This window comes from Rosa chinensis, chromosome 5, assembly GCF_002994745.2.
Source record: "Rosa chinensis cultivar Old Blush chromosome 5, RchiOBHm-V2, whole genome shotgun sequence".
NCBI classification, from domain to species: domain Eukaryota; kingdom Viridiplantae; phylum Streptophyta; class Magnoliopsida; order Rosales; family Rosaceae; genus Rosa; species Rosa chinensis.
The window spans coordinates 88,333,853-88,350,608 of NC_037092.1; the positions used below are offsets into that span (position 1 = coordinate 88,333,853).

At 33.5% G+C, this 16,756-nt stretch overlaps 1 long non-coding RNA gene across 2 annotated transcripts; it reads right to left on the bottom strand.

The window, feature by feature from the left end:
* Nucleotides 1–7,599: 7,599 nt before the first annotated feature.
* On the bottom strand, nt 7,600–11,167 carry LOC121049112. Of its 2 annotated transcripts, none has more exons than XR_005799341.1 (5): nt 9,786–11,167; nt 8,826–8,947; nt 8,266–8,334; nt 7,890–7,974; nt 7,600–7,806 (listed from the first exon to the last, which is right to left on the bottom strand). It is a non-coding gene; the product is annotated as an uncharacterized LOC121049112 (long non-coding RNA). The 2 variants fall into 2 exon arrangements; XR_005799342.1 differs by having other exon boundaries at nt 8,261–8,334.
* Nucleotides 11,168–16,756: the final 5,589 nt, after the last annotated feature.

Below are 16,756 nucleotides of genomic sequence, written 5' to 3' on the forward strand. Positions count from 1 at the left end.
TTACTCCTCCTCATCAAAGCTCAATTAAATTTGTTTCATCCTCGCGGGAAAGGAAAAACAGGAAAGGATAGCTCAACTATATTACTTTGAATTTTATTGTAAATGAGCTGAGGTAAGCTAGCTAGATACACATAAATATGCAGCATCAAACACATAGCTGCTTAATTAACTTGACAAAAGGGACATTACCACTTACCACATCCCCAATTTATTTAACACTTAGAATTACCAATTACCAAAAGTACACTGATTCCTGGGACCTGAATGCTAATCAAACAGATGAAAATGCATACACATTTATGTTATTGTGGTACAATTTTTTAAAGGGCGAAACACTGTAAGACGGTAAAAGAGAGCTCACTAACATTATGAGTGCTACTGTGACTACTTTCCCTCCTGCTAAAAGTAACTAATATAGGTTCGTTGATCATCTGCTCTCTCATGTTCATTATACACATATATACTTTTGTTTTTTTGCTGGGATGGGGGTACATATTTTTTGAGAAATCTTAAACAAAATGCAAGCATAAGTGCCATAATTGTACATAAATGAACAAAAATCTCAATGTTGGCTAAAACGTGGAGATACCTAACCATTAATTCAATTGAAAACCTGAGACCAGAATTGATACACGAAAATGACAGATTGAGTAATGTTCTTACTTGTTTTCGAATTATAATTTGGTTATCGCAAACTTCCTCTGACCAAATCCAAACAGTCCAAGAAACACAACAGAAGCTGCATTAGAAAAGAATCATAGTTTAGTAAATGACAAACATAAATCAGATTAAAAACCAGATATTTTTTTATATTTCTTTTAGTTTATTTTGTTGTGTTTAACAGTACCAAAAGAGTTTAGTTGTTGGAAGTATTCAAAAAGTACAGCAAAAGCTACAGAATCGGACTAAATTTCATATATAAACGATTTTAATTAAGAAAACAAATTAACAACAGAGGTTTTTGTTTTCACACACAGTAAAGTTCAGAAATTAAGTAGTATCAAGGTTAGGTATTCAATCTGTTCTAATCAATGTTATCAATCAAAATCATGATATCTACCTTTTCCAAAACAAAGAAAGATTGATCTGTCCTATTGACAATCATAAAATTAATGTATAGCAAATACATTAAATATGAATCTGATATTATAGATCAAATAAAAATCACATGTAAGGAGGTGTAGAATAGTGTAACAAACTAAGAACAAATTTTATAAAAATCTCATATAACCAAAAAGCAAAAGAACTGAAAATCTATTCTTGAAGACTACTAAATTTGAAAAAACAAAGATACAGATGTAATTACCTGATTAACCTAGACACAAAAGTTGTCTGATTAACAATAGCCAAACAAACAAAGACACAAAGTTGTCTCCTTTTTGTTTGTTCAATCACCGAGAAGGCACTTCCTGTTTACACCAAAGCAGCTTGATGACACAACAAAAATATAGAAACTATTCATAAAGAAACAAACCATATGACTTCATTCATCATCACAGGAGAGAATAAACAAAGTAGTTTATTAAGTATACTGTATAAGTTATCAATAGTTCACTCAAGCAAATCTATAGTTGATTCAAGTAAAAAAAAAAAAATGGAGGTCCTCTTAGAGTATCCAAGCGATTTCAGATTTGAGAAAAATTCCTTAGATTTTGAGGTTTAATACGATACATTCAACAACTGCTAAACATTTTGATCTTTCCATCAAAAGAGAATTATCACTTTTTCAATTTTCATGAAATGCACTTGAATCTTTTGTATATATACGTAATAACAGTATCTATTTCATGACATATGAACTTGTTCTCTCTGTGTTTAACGACAATAACCTTGAAGTCATGAAATAGTAGCATCTTGATATTTTTCCTAGCAATCCAATATGAAACATAACGTTACTATTTAATTACCTGATTAATTTAGACAGAAATGTGTTTGAAAAGATTCCCAAATAAATAAAGACACAGAGTTGTCTTTTTCTTCTTTGCTTAATCACCCAGAAGACACTTCTTGTTTACACTAAAGCAACTTGATCAGAGAACAGAGGCACAGAAACCGTTCACAAAGAAACAAACTATATGACTTTATTCACCAGGACTTTCTTAGACTGCCAATAAACAATAAAACCCAAACCTGATATCTTATATCTTCACTTTCTGAAGGCAACTAAGAACTTAACTCAGTTGTACAACTATGTAAAGGTTTTGGATCAAATCTCATCCAAGAAATCAAATCAATTTAGAGTGTATTCTTATTGATTCTATTAAACTGAAATGTCACCAAGTTTTCATAATGGTCAACGTTAATAATTTAAAACTTTGCTTGACAAATTGAAAAAGTATAAATCTGAAGAACTCAAAACAATCTATGAACTAAACTATACATTCATAGAAACTAAGTGCCTAAAGTTTACATCAATCTGAAAAAAAATTGAAAAAAAACATTGGAAGACAATTAGTTTTACTGGAAGATAATTGAATTATTGAAATTAAGAGTACAAAGCAAATGCTATAGATCAGTAGTGAAAAGTTTGAAATTGTGACAGATCAAAAGCATACCTTGAAGTTGTTGTAATTAATCACCAAGATGTGAAATTGCAGAGCAAACAGAATCTGTAGAAGATAAAAACTGGTATCAGTTTAAAATTGAGAACAATAGATAATCTAATAGTAGCCGTATTACATAAAAACTAATAGAATAATAAGCAAAACAGAGTTTTGATTTCTAATGAGTTTCTTCTATTTGTTTCTGCTGTAATCTATGAGTTCTTCGGTAATGTTCATACATCAATTGGTAACTTTAGAGTATATATAGAATTTGAAATGAACCTCTCATGTCATCACAAACTCACAATCTTATCACTTACCAGTAGAAAAAAAAAATTGAAAATAGGCATCATACAATTGAAGCCATCAAATCAAGTGAGCCACCATCTAGTGTCGCATAAAATTCACAAACAAATAACTCAATGAAAACCACAATCCGACATAATCGAAGAACACCCAATACCAAGACCCCAATTCTTATTTTGCCTTGGCTGAAAATGAAACCTCTTCTTCTTTTGCTGATTAGTCTAATCATGAAAAGAAGAAAGAATGAGGAGTATTTCTACATAGCCTACAATCAATTCCAAGGTTAGAAACTCAGAACAAAAGCAAAGGCAAGAAACCCATAACCCAAACTTCTATTTAGAATAAAAATCATTGACATCAACACAGAAGAAGATCATTGAAATCAACACAGAAGAAGATCGAGACATGAACGTAAAAAAAAATTGGTAGAAGAGAAAAAGAGAGAAAACAGAAGAAACTCACGGTTGGATGCTTCTCACGGTTCAGGGCTGTTTCACCTCTGCTGATTTCAATTTATAGTCTGGAAAAGTTGATGTCGGTGTAGAGATGTCGGTGTAGAAGGATGCTTCCAGAAATTTCAATTTATAGTCTGGAAGAGTTGATGTCGGTGTAGAAGGATGCTTCTAGAAAGGGCAAATCGCAGAACTGAAAATTGGGGTAAAGTTCAGATCGATCTAGAACTTGATAAAGAAGACAAAAACCAGATATTTTCCAAAGAATCTGGAAACACGGTTTGGAAACTGACAAAACGGTATGAAGATGTTGACCTTGATATGAATCCAAAAGCAAGGGCAAAAGTGACTTTTCAAGACCTGATGAACAGTAATAACAGTACCCACCCAACCGGCCTTTCGTATATAGTATAATATGCTCTCAATTGGAAATTTCCCTCCAACAATGAAATAATTTTTTTCGCATCTTTACCCTTCCCTACTCATCTAAATTACTTCGCTTCTATTCCCCTATTCTTTCCAAAGTCAATTCCCACCTCTGTTCTTCTCCTATAGCTCATCATCAACGGCCTCGTCCATCACCCAAATCTCTCTCTACCTTCTACTCCTATCCCTCTTCTCAGAAACCCAATTATCTTAATCCCTCAAAGACCTCAAACCCAACCCCAACCGTCCATCCACCTCGCTCCAATCAATCACAGACGTCCATGAGCTCTTCCCCAAGTACGGCCTCCCAAGGGGTCTGTTACCCGACAACGTAAGATCCTACACTCTCTCCAACGATGGAACCTTCGAGATGTATCTCGAAAACTCGTGTTATGTTCACTTTGATCAGTTGGTGTACTACAATAAGAACATTAAAGGGAAGCTGAGTTTCGGTTAATTCTGTTTCCGATGTGTCGGGGATTCAAGCCAAGAAGCCATTTATTTGGGTTTCTGGTACGTCTAAAAGATGTACAACTTAAACCTTGCACTCAAATATCATCGTTGGTAATATAGTGATCAAGCAAGGGTCATTACCCGCTGAAGATTGTTCCTAAACTGCTAACCAAATGTCACAAACTACTCTAAACCATGCTACTGAACAGTTAACAAAAATAAATTATTTAACTAACCTAGACTCGATGTAATTTTCTATAAATTTTACAGGACACTAAAGACACATTTAATAACACACATACAAAATTTCAGAATAATTGGAGTTGATTTGATATATGAAATAATTCACGTAAAACTGAACACAGTAAGATAACAAAACAGAAACAGATTTTATAACTTTAAAACTATTGACATAAACAAGGCTAAGGAGTCATTCTCCACCACCAAACACACTCAATCATATCAAATCTCAATTATGGAATCTTAATTCTCAATTGAATTTACCCGAAGTTAACTCACAAGCTCGAATTAACCCATTACCCTTTCTTAGTTCCTCGTTAAGTGAATACAAGCTCACCACTTAATCTATTTCCGATTATGCAACCTAGACACAAGCTCGCTAAGTTTAACATATCAAAATCATTAAGCAATAAAAGGGTTTGGATAAATCTAGGGTCACAAGTACATTGGTAGTCTTGCTAAACCTAGGGTTTGAGTCACATGTAATTCAAGAAAACATTTTGCTACTCAATTGGAATCAACACACGACATATACGAATCTAGTGTTACTCCTAGCATTAGAACCCTAACCTCTTCATTTAGTTGCACACCTAAACAAACAAGTAAAGATTCATCTTGTAGACACAGTGAAACACAAACACTCAATTGATAATATAGAAAACCAAAAACTGAATTGTCATCAATATGAATTGAACATGTTTGGGGCTTTGAAATCACCCCTAGCTACAAAAGTATTTAGCTAGACATAGTCATGAATTCGCTGAATGCATACATCAAGAGAATTGAAAAGAAAAATAGAGATGAAAGAAGGAGATGAGATCACGGCTAGATGATGGCAGAAGATGTCGTTCTCTCCTTTCTCTTGTGCGGCAGAACGTACGTCTCCAGTAGACGTCCCCTCTTTTTTCTTAGGTCAAGAGATTTTCACTTCTTTTCCTTTTAGGATTCAAGTAGCTTCTCCTCTAAGATTTCTAATAATTTTCACCCATAAAAAATATGTCATATATCTCTAATAAACAGACATATTCAGTTAATACTCGTCGGTGGGCTTCTAAAAGGAATTCGGGCGTCAAATCATGGATTTCCGTCAAAGTGTCAGATTCCCGGACTGCCCGACCTTGCTGTACTAAATCGGCCATAACTTCTTTCAGAAAAATGATATTAACGAGCCGTAAAAAGATTCGGAAACTAGACATCCAAGGATTTCCATCAATATAAAGATCACCCTCTGGATCGTTGTGAGCTCGTCTCAGTGATCCGTCGAAGTTGACTGATCTGCACAGGCAGATTTGCCGATTTAGCCTTTCAATCCCTCTTTTACTTCTTTTCTCCTGAATTCTTTGTTCAAAATACCTATAAAACAAGTAAACAATGTAAATAACGAGAAAATATACTAAACTAACAAAGAAAGTATAGAGATTAACGTTATTAATATCGCATAATCATGCTCCTATCAGTTTCCATGACGGGGATGCATATGGAACAAGGGTCTGATTCAGTTGAGTTTTACGTTGGGGCTCTGTCCGAGAAATTGCCTGCTAAACAGTTCGAGGATATTCCTGTATGTAAGAGCAAGGCTTCCGGAGGAGGAGCTAGTGTGGAGTCAATGTGAGGTAAATTTGGATTTTTACTTCGAAAGAAAGATAATGTCTTTGTTGTTTTAATGTGAATTATATGGGAAAGACTGGATTTTGTGTTTCTGAGATTTCTAATTTTACTTTGAAGAGTTGGGCAAAATAAGCAAAGAAACCACAACCAACATTTATTTCTACTTCAAGTTAAAGAGTGAGAGTCTTTTTGTACAAAAGTTGTTATTGTACATGCAAAGCCGTCTCAAACTTCTCGGAGGCCCTGTGCGAAAGTTTAAGATGCAGCCCTCCAAACTTCAATCTCATATGAAATTTATACTCGAACAAACTCACAATGTAAAATCAAATACCCAATAATATATGATCAATATCATTAGATTAGCCTACAAAAGAGGCTAAATATTCAATACAAATATAAAGTTTGCAGCAAAAAATAATTACAAAAAGATTCTTTGATCTGAAACCCTCAAAATAACACATTCTAGCAGTGTTGATTGATATTCATTTGAAAATCCATCTCCTTGCCTTCTTACCTGCAAACTGATCAATTAGCTTATCACAATTTTGCGTTCTAATTTTGAACTGTGCAAACAAGAACAAAAGTCAAGATTACTCTTTTAATAAAATTAGTATCAAAACTCGGGAATCTAACTGTAAACCTAACCAGGTATCCAAAAGATCCCCAAATTTAGATATCGGAAATGACTAAAGCAACAAGCTTTCAAGTGAGTTTGAATTTCCAAAAACAAATCAAAGCATTCATCCGAGCTGTAATCGCAGGAAACAAGATCAACATTACAACAAAAAACCTCATTTGCGAGGAACTTATTCCTCACTGAAAACTGACATTTCGTTGTTGTAGTATTTCTACGAGGAAATTTTGTTGGTCTTCAATTCGTCGGAGAAAGCTTGTCAAGAAAAGCTTCAACGACGAAAAAACTATTTCCTCGCCAAACCCTTTTACCGATGAAATTAATTTTTCTCGTTGTTATTCTTTAGCGACAATATTTTTCCTCACCCAACTCAAATTTTTTCTCGTTAAAAAAGTCCGAGAATTATCAAATAGTCGTTAAATATATTTTCCGACAAACAAGATTTCGTCGCTAAATTATTTTTTTCCTTGCCAATGATAATCAATAATTAAAAAATTATAAATAAATTAATTACTTAAACTCTAGTTTTTGTGACGAAAATATATTCGTTGTTATAAATAGCTTTAAGCGAGGAAGTTTTTCCTCGCTATAAGCCGTTTTCAGCGAGGAAATTTTATTTCATCACAATATATATCCTTTCAACGAGAAAAAGTTTTCTCACTAAAATACTCAATAACGAGGAATGTTTTTTCCATCAGCGTAGGATCTAACGTCTATAGTGAGGAAATTTACTTTTGTCGTTATTAGTTTTAGTCTATAGCAAAGAAATATTCTTTTTGTTGCAATTGTCTGCATATTACAATATGGCCTGTGGGCGATATTATTTTATTCTACAGAGGATTCTTATTCAAAACTAGTTAAACAATAAACAAAATGACAAAGGAAATAAAAGAACTTAAGAATGAATTTGGAACAAAAGAAACTTATATTGCTGCAAACATGGTTTACAATACAAAACTCTCTTAGTAGTTCATTATTCTCAGACTTGAAGGAAGGACAAGATCCAAACCTATATTTCAAAGGCAAAAGTACATACTAGCAGCTTTAACTTTTATTCAAAAAAGCTTAACGGGACAAGCCTCACACATCTTCACATTATTCACAAGGCTCTTCAAAATGGAAGATTAAACTTCATGTCCAGTACCTGCAATGTTTACTAGAGGTGAGCATATAGTGCTTCGCATATAATCATCATATAGTGCTTAACATACAATTGTCATAAATTACCTTCACAACACGCCTGCACAGGTTTTGTGATATTCAAGTGACTCATTGGCAAAGATCTAGTTGGAGTGCCAAATATCAACAAAACCTGAAAAGGTTTGATATTTGGTTCAAGTGAAAATAACATAAATCAATATCAACCAACAGACTATGAGCAAAACCAAAACTTCAACACCGCATTCAATAAATCCAACACATCTAACAAATGCAAACTATCAATCAACAAATCTTTCATATCCAGGAATATATCATAATACTAGATCATGAAGCATATGAACCATTTAATGTCTTTAATTACACTAGGCTACCAATAATACAAAGAAATAAAAGACATAGAATAAGAGTTCACGCCCATCAATCAGAACTCTAATAACCTTACTGGAATCTAATTGCATCTTGACAATCAAACCCAGATTGCTCCTTATGTGCCCTTCCCTGAACCATTACACTGAAATCCAACAGGAAGCTCAAATTTTTAGTCTTTTCAGTTAAAACATGTAAAAAAAAAAACATAAAAGGTGCAAAACATAGTCAAGACACTTAAATGATATCTCAGTAGAAAGCTAGACCTTCCAGGTGCTAAAAACTAGTAAGTATGAAAAAGACATGCTAAAAACTAGTAGGTATGAAAAAGACATGCTAAAAACTAGTTTACCAAGATAATACGAGTTACACTTCTAGTGAAACTATCAAGAGTTTCATGGTATGCATATTCAAGGGAAAAGGTATAATCAAGAACATACTACAGCCATATCCGTTGCAGTACACATGAGAAACAGAGGTAGTGCAAACCTAAAATTCACCCAAGCAGTAAAAGTCCATAAAATTCTAATGTTATTTTATTTTATTTCAAGTTTGGGATATTGATAGCACTTGTTAATCATATTCAGGTAAACAATTCTTAACAGATGATTTGCGAAAAAGATATCATATGCATACCACATCACATTCTTTTTGGTTGGTGAGCATATGCACACGAGCGTCAACAAGATGTGATTCCACCTTTGAACATGCAACTGAACCATTGAACTTGATGTTTCTCCTACAAGCTTCAACTGATACTACAAGAAGGAAAATAGCAGTAACTCTTTTAAAGTTAGATGTAAAGGCTAAATCCAGCAACACCATAGATCTGAGTGTGCAAAATCTTACTCATAGGGTGAATGTCATTTACAGTTACACAAATAAGCAATTAATAATCTGAATCTACATAGGAACTGCTGGAATTTTAGGTGTAGTCTAGAGGTAGAAGAAGAAGGGAAAACGTGGTAATGGATGATACACCGTGCTAAACCCTTATGATGGCCATTAATACCCTGGTCTTCCTTATGTTAGGATAATCCTTGTTTCAATTTCGAGAATAAAAGCCACCTCCTACTTGACAACCCAAGGATGCAGCAACCATATAACTTCTGCACCATAACAAGTAGTCCTGGAAAAGGACCACAGCCTCAAACCCAAAGATTATAGACAAGAGGATGAGAAAGAAGGAAAAATTGCAGAAAACAAACCAAAATTGATTGGTAATTGTACGTATTTTGATTTTGAATGGTAATTGTACAGAAGCAAAAACTGAAAATGATGAAAACAGGTAACTTCGTTGGTAATTGTACGAAAGAAAATTGAAAGAAAAGCATAAATGAAATCAAGAAGATAGATAAAAAAGAAAACAAGAAATGGGAAGGGATGTGGCACAGGACAATTGAATATCTTCAAGCAATGAACAGATTTCACAGAGTACCAAATGACAACATATCATCCTTATAACACCAAATACCATCACCTAAGAAGATTGCGTTGATAATCCACGTAATAAGGGGCAATCAATAAGCAGAATAGATCACATGGCATGATAGCAAGCTCTACAATTGCAATTAGTTTAGGCAGGAATGATCTTACAATTCAACAAGCAGAGTACAAGGAGCCAAATTCAAGTTCTTGTTCTTAAGCTTCCGAGTCGACTGTGTTTGACGAAGACGACTACGCTTCGCATGGTCCTGCTCAGAAATTTTGGAGCAGCGAGGGAGGCAAGACTGGCTGGGTCAAAATCACAACGTCGACGCACAAGGTGCGAGTCCACCTCTCTGAACCTCAAGATCTGGCTCAACGACTTCATCTCCTCTGACGACCTGGCGTTGTCGTCGCCGATGTAGTAGCGCCACTGCCTTCGGTTTTGTCGCGAATCGGACCTCCATTTCCTTCCGCTTGAGTCTCACAGGAATCATGCTGATTGGAATTGCGGAAAAGATGCAATTTTGGGGTTTGGGCAGTCGATTTGGGGATTTTGGGGCATCTTTGATTGGATTTCTCCAAATTGAAACAAAAAGAAACTAAGGATGGAGAGAATTGTAGTGAAGAAGCAAAACCCTAATCAACCCAGAAGAAATTGACGAGAAGGCGAGAGAAAGAGAAAGCCAGGGTCGAGAGAATTGGGTTTTATTTTTATTTTTTTAATCGTGTTTCTCTATTAATTAAGTTTTTTATTTTCGTCTTGGGCACCATTTCTTTTTTCATTGCCACTTTGAACATTTAAATGCTCCACTTTCAATTTTTTTTTGGTTTTTTTAAGAGCCCGCTTTAATCTTTCTCTTTAGGGTTTAGGGGATTCAAGACTTAGGTCACGACAATAGTTAACTAAATGATTTTCAGTTTGAAAAAGGTTTTGTATATACAATATAAAAATATAAAGTTTAGGTTTAGGGTTTAGGGATTAGGGTACGTTTAGGGTTTAGGATTTAGAGTTTAGAGTTTAGGGTTTAGGTTTAAGAGTTTAGGGATTAGGGGTTAGGTTTTAAGGCTAATGTTATGATAATGGCTAACTAAATGATTATTTTGTAAAAGGTTTTGCATATACAATCTATGTATGAAGGTCCGAGTATTTTGCATAGACAATCTATATATAAAGATCTAAAGTTTGAACAGTTAGATTGTCAAAATTAAATTGCATGTGTAGTGTCTAGAGTACCACCCCCTATGCAATCATATTTCACGGTCGTCACGCCATCGGTTAACCAAGAAAACATACAAGTGACGAAGGTTGACCAATTCGATCGGATTCGAAAAAATGGTGAAATTGGCTATATTTTTTTACCACATTCATAATTTATAGTAATAATCTCATCCAACAGTTGGTTTTTCCATTTTCTTTTAATTGATAGTGGTTGCTCTTTGAAGTCTATGATATATAAATATAGGTTTATAAGAGTAACTAAGTTTGACCTATAGTTGACCTAATTTGAAACGAGAACCAAATTGGCTGGATTTTTTACAACCACCATAAAACATTACAATCTCTCCATCGAGCGGTTGGTTTCTCTATATTCATTTTCCACTTCATGGTTGCTTTAGAATAAACCTCAACAATTTAAATGTAATGTATAAGTCAATACAACTTTAGGAGGCAAATTGGTATAAGCCAACGTCTTTATAATTAAAATTGAAATTTTTATCTTATGTCCACACACATCGATCGATGGAATATTTTATAGACGTGATGTCAAAAATAAACACGTTTCACGGTCGTCATGCCATCAGTCAACCAAGAAGACATAAGTGACAACAATTGACCAATTCGATCGGATTCGAAAATATGGTGAAATTGGCTAAATTTTTTTACCACACTCATAATTTATTGTAATAATCTCATCCAACAGTCGTTTTTCTCATTTTCTTTGAATTGATAGAGGTTGCTCTTTGGAATGTATGATATATAAATATAGGTTTATAAAAAAATTAGTATCTTCAAAGATTTATTTGTAAATAAAGCCCGCAAGTCCAGGCCCAAAAAAACCTGCAAGGCCCTGCCTTTATATGGACGGGCTTGGATCCTTCGATTTACAATAAAACTCGGCCCGTTATTATTTAAAAATGTAATAAGGCCCGGCCCGGCCCGTTGATGAGGCCTAATGCAAAGCACTTTGTACAACACGAACTCTTAGCAAGGAAATCATACTTTTGTCACCATTGAATTTGACGGGTTTTACATAATTTTTCGCCAAACTAATAATGACAAAATCGTTATTTTCTCGCTAATTGATGAGGAAATAGTTCCTCGTAAAACACGGACTTTTAGAGAGAAAACCATTCTTTTGTGCCATTGAGTTTGGCAGGTTTAACATAATTTTTTCGCCAAACAAATAACGATGAGATCATTATTTCCTCGCTAATTGCTTCTTTTGACAAGGAAATAGTTCCTCGTAAAACACAGACTTTTAGCGATGAAATCATACTTTTGTCGCTATTGAATTTGGCGGGTTTTACATAATTTTCCGCCAAACTAATAACGACGAATCATTATTTCTTCCCTAATTGCTTTTTTTGACAAGGAAATAGTTCCTCGTAAAACACGGACTTTTAGCGACGAAACCATACTTTTGTCACTATTGAATTTGGCGGGTTTTACATAATTTTCCGCCGAAACTAATAGCGACAAAATTGTTATTTCCTCGCTAATTGCTTCTTTTGACGAGGAAATAGTTCTTCGTAAAACACAAACTTTTAGCAAGGAAACTGTATTTTTGTCGCCATGAAATCTGGCAGGTTTTACATAATTTTCTACCAAACAAATAACGACGAAATCGTTATTTCCTCACCAATTGCTTCTTTTGACGAGGAAATAGTTCCTCGTAAAACCTAGATTTTTAGCAAGGAAACAATAGTTTTGTCGCCTTTGAATTTGGCGGGTTTTACATAATTTTCCGCCAAACTAATAACGACGAAATCATTATTTCCTCGTTGAAAGTCATTTTCACGATGAAAAAATTCCTCACTCGAGTCCCATATTTCCTCGCTAATAACATGTTGATTTAGGAGACCAAACTCTGGTCACCTTTAGTGATGAACCGAAACATTCGTCGTAGAAAGTGGGAGAATTCTTGGATACCTTGGTGTTTGCCATACCCTCATTTTGTTAAATATTTTAGACCATTGGATTAGTAATATATCCAATGGTTCAAAATATTTAACAAATTGGTAACTTGTTTAGCCCTTGGCCTTTCTAATTTTGCTACTCATTTCCAATAAGCAAAAATGTTAACACAAACTACTAATTGAATTGAAAACAATAAAGATAGTGAAAACAATAAAGCCAATTAATATTTAATTATCAATTGACAATTCACAATTATGATTTTTCCTTTTTCAAAAAAAATTAAAAGAACCTTCTATCCTAAGTTCACCGAATTACTATTAGTTAAATAGTCTATATTACTAATTAATTTTATTATTAGTGAATTAATGTTTGATTAATGCTTGTTATTAATGGACAATTACACAATTGAAAATTAAGTTTTTCCTTATTAAAAACAAAACCTTCTAACCTAAGTTTGCAAAATTAGTATTAGTTAAGTAGTCTTTATTACCAATTAATTATATCATTAGTACGTAGTTTCCTTAACCAAATATAATTCTTTTTACATGCATTTTATGACAACCACAACAATTAGTGTAAAAATAAATAATATTTGTTTTAAATGTAGTCAAATGAGAACCTACTTTAGGACTTATTTACTCAAATGAGAATCTACTTTACTCTAATGATAACCTATTACAATTACCACTTTTAGGACTTAATTACTCAAATGAGAACCTACTTTACTCTAACGAAGACTAAAGTAAAATGAGGATTTTTTTTTATAATTACCACATGTGTCCTCAGAGTGGTAAATATTATATAAAATAGAACATGTATGAGAAATGTTAATGTCCATAGCTTTACCCGTTCTCATTTTTGTAATAAAGTTCTCCCTTGTGTAATGAAAGTAATATATTGTGTAATGTCCATCGTCGAATTAGTAATTACTCTTAATCGACGTAATTTACCACAAATTCCAACAATTGACAAAAAAATGAAAAGTTTTGTTCTAACTATAGTAATTACTCCACCTAAACTAATGTACTAATTTATGGACAATTTAACAAGTATGACAACAAATTTGTTGTCAGAGTGGTAAATCTTTATGTTTTTATCATTAATGAAATGATTACTACAATGGCTACACATTTTACCCCAATCACAACAATTGATGTAAAAGTGGTAACTCTTGTCCTATTTATAGTAATTACTCAACCTAAACTAATGTACTAATTTATGGACAATTTAACAAGTGCAACAACAAATTTGTTGTCAAAGGGGTAAATCGTTATATCTTTATCATTAATGGAATAATTACTCAATGACTACATATTTTACCATAACTCGCAACTATTGGTGTAAAAGCGGTAACTTTTGTTCTAATTGTAGTAATTACTTCAAAAACTATACCATTTACAAGATTACCAACCATTTTACAATTCCAACAATATTTGTGTTGTGAACATGGTAAAATTAAAATTAGACCAAAAGATATGTAAAAACTCAGTATTGTAAGGAGCTTCTCCACTTGATAATCAAGGTTCTAAATTTGATAAAAGTTGTCCAAATATGATATTTACATCTTTGACCACTCAATTACAAGAACCACAACAACTGTTGTCATAAGTCGTAATTGTAGTTCAACTATGTGTAATTTATTATTTTGACAATACTTGTTACATGATTTTTAACAATATTACATATCAAGAAAGAGTGTGTTGTTAATATGGTAAATTTTATTTTTAAAAATGACACATGTTGATATTTAATTGGGTAACCTGTTGACCAGTTCAGTAGGTTTCCACTATATTAATTTACTAAAAGTAAAAAAAAAAAAAAAATAAGGGTATGACATACATCAAGGTACCCAAGACGACCCCGTAGAAAGTGGTGTACAGTGAGGAAAATATGTTTCTCGCAAAAAACCTAATGACATTTAGTGAGGAATAGAAATATTCCTCGTAAAAAGTGACATTTATTGAGGAAAATAAATTCCTCGTAAAAAAATTGGTCACTAAAAAGATTTTCTGTTGTAGTGCAATAAGCTTGAAATCAAGAAGAGATAGTCAAATTCGTTGGAAAACCTAACAGACTGAAAGAAAGAAAAGATGACCTGAGGCAAAGGAGTCGATGAGGGAATCGTCCTCGCGGGAAACGTCGATGAGGCTGAGGCGTCTGGGTTGGGTGTCGTTCTTGTTGAGCAAGTCGGAATCTTTGATGAGAGGCTAAGTAGAGAGGTACTGAGGTCGAATGGTCGATGAGAATTGACGAGAGGAGAGCTGGAGGAGAGACAGAAAGCAGAAAAAAGATGAGGATAAAGTTTGGTCGTGTGGCACTGTAGCACCTAATTTCATCTTCAGTTTTTAATATTAATTTATTTAAATATAAAACCATGAAAAACAAAATGGGCCCTCTAAATTGAGAGGTAGGTGTCAGGTGTGTGAAGTTGTGAACGTAGACAAAGGATTATGGGGCCTTATTTCATATTATTTATAGTGTTTAATATTTATTAATATATACATAAAACACCTAAAATTTTTTTTTTTTGGGGCCCTCTCAATTAGAGGTCCTGTGCTGTTGCACATGTTGAGAGCCGCCCTGTGTACATGATGAATGAGCTTAGGTTTTAATTATGTCCGTATTCTGTTTGTTAAGATTTAAGAACTTTGAAAGTTTGAAAAATTCTGGTCTTCTGAGTGATTGAACTTGTCTGAAATGTTTATGCCATTTGTGTTGATAACCAAATCAAAGTATCAAACAAAGGAAAAGGAAGATAATGTTTTTGATTGGTTTTTTAGGTTATTTAGAGCAACAATGCAGGATCAAGAGATTCTTGTAGTCATTTTAAATTTTTAATAGGAGAATTCTGATGAACTATTTGCTAAATCATCTTGTTGAACCTATGTTATGTCTTTCGTTTCCATATTTCTGAGGTTATGATGAAAAGAAGTTTATCCATTTTCCTTTCCAATCAAAAACTTGCTTGCTTTGATAAAGATAATGTCTGAGAAGTTTGTAGGTGTTTTACTCCAACCCTGCATTTCTGAAGGTTTGGAATCTCAAGTTTCGTACTTGCATCATGTATGTCTGTGTGCATTTTTTTAAGGCCATAGAAAGGCACTTGACCTATGTATTGCAACGGTTGCTCAAATAGTCGAATCCTATTTGACTTTTTTTTTGTCAAAGAATCCTATTTGACTTGGTATCACACTATCACTCTAATCTATGATCTAATTCTCGAGGCCAATGCTCATATGGGTGGGTTCAGGGTTAGGAGGATAGTTATCAGCCCCATTTTTACCCTCCAAAAGATAAAAAAAGTTATCGGCCCCATCTCGTGCCCTGTCTAGGAAGTTTAGGTGATTAGTGAAATTATATCTGGTGTGTCGTTGTGCTCTTTTTACTATTGGTCATTGTTTCTCTGAATTAATTGTTCATTTAGTAAAGAATGAAATTGCAATGTCCTTTTTAAGCAAGATATAGTGGAGCAGATATTCTTATATAAAATTTAAAAAAATATTTTAAAAATCAACAGTATTTTAAGCAGATAGTCTAATCACCCAAAAAAAAAAAATGAAGCCAATAGTTCTTGAAATTGTTATTTTGTCATTGATCCGTTATTAAACACTTAGCAGACAATTCCGAGTTAATAAACTTTGGCAGCATGCATAATCAGCAAATTCTTCAAGGGAACATATTCATATGTAGATAACAATGCCTTTGAATTGAAACCAAGACCAAATTTACCATTCTTATTTCTTAAGCTCTAAACCATGGCCTTCTATATCGTGTTGCTGTTTACTGTGAGTAGAGGGCTCTTGCATGAACATCCAGATTCTTAGCAGAGTGTTTTCTGTTTGAAGAAAATTCTTTAACCCAAATTTACACTGGAGAATATGTTGCCATTTAAAAATTGAAAGTGCTTTTTTTGGCTCCTATCATCATCTTTTGTGTGATTAGGCTTGAATGAATTACTCCATTGGAGATTCTATCAGTCTGTTGTATGCTAGACCTTATT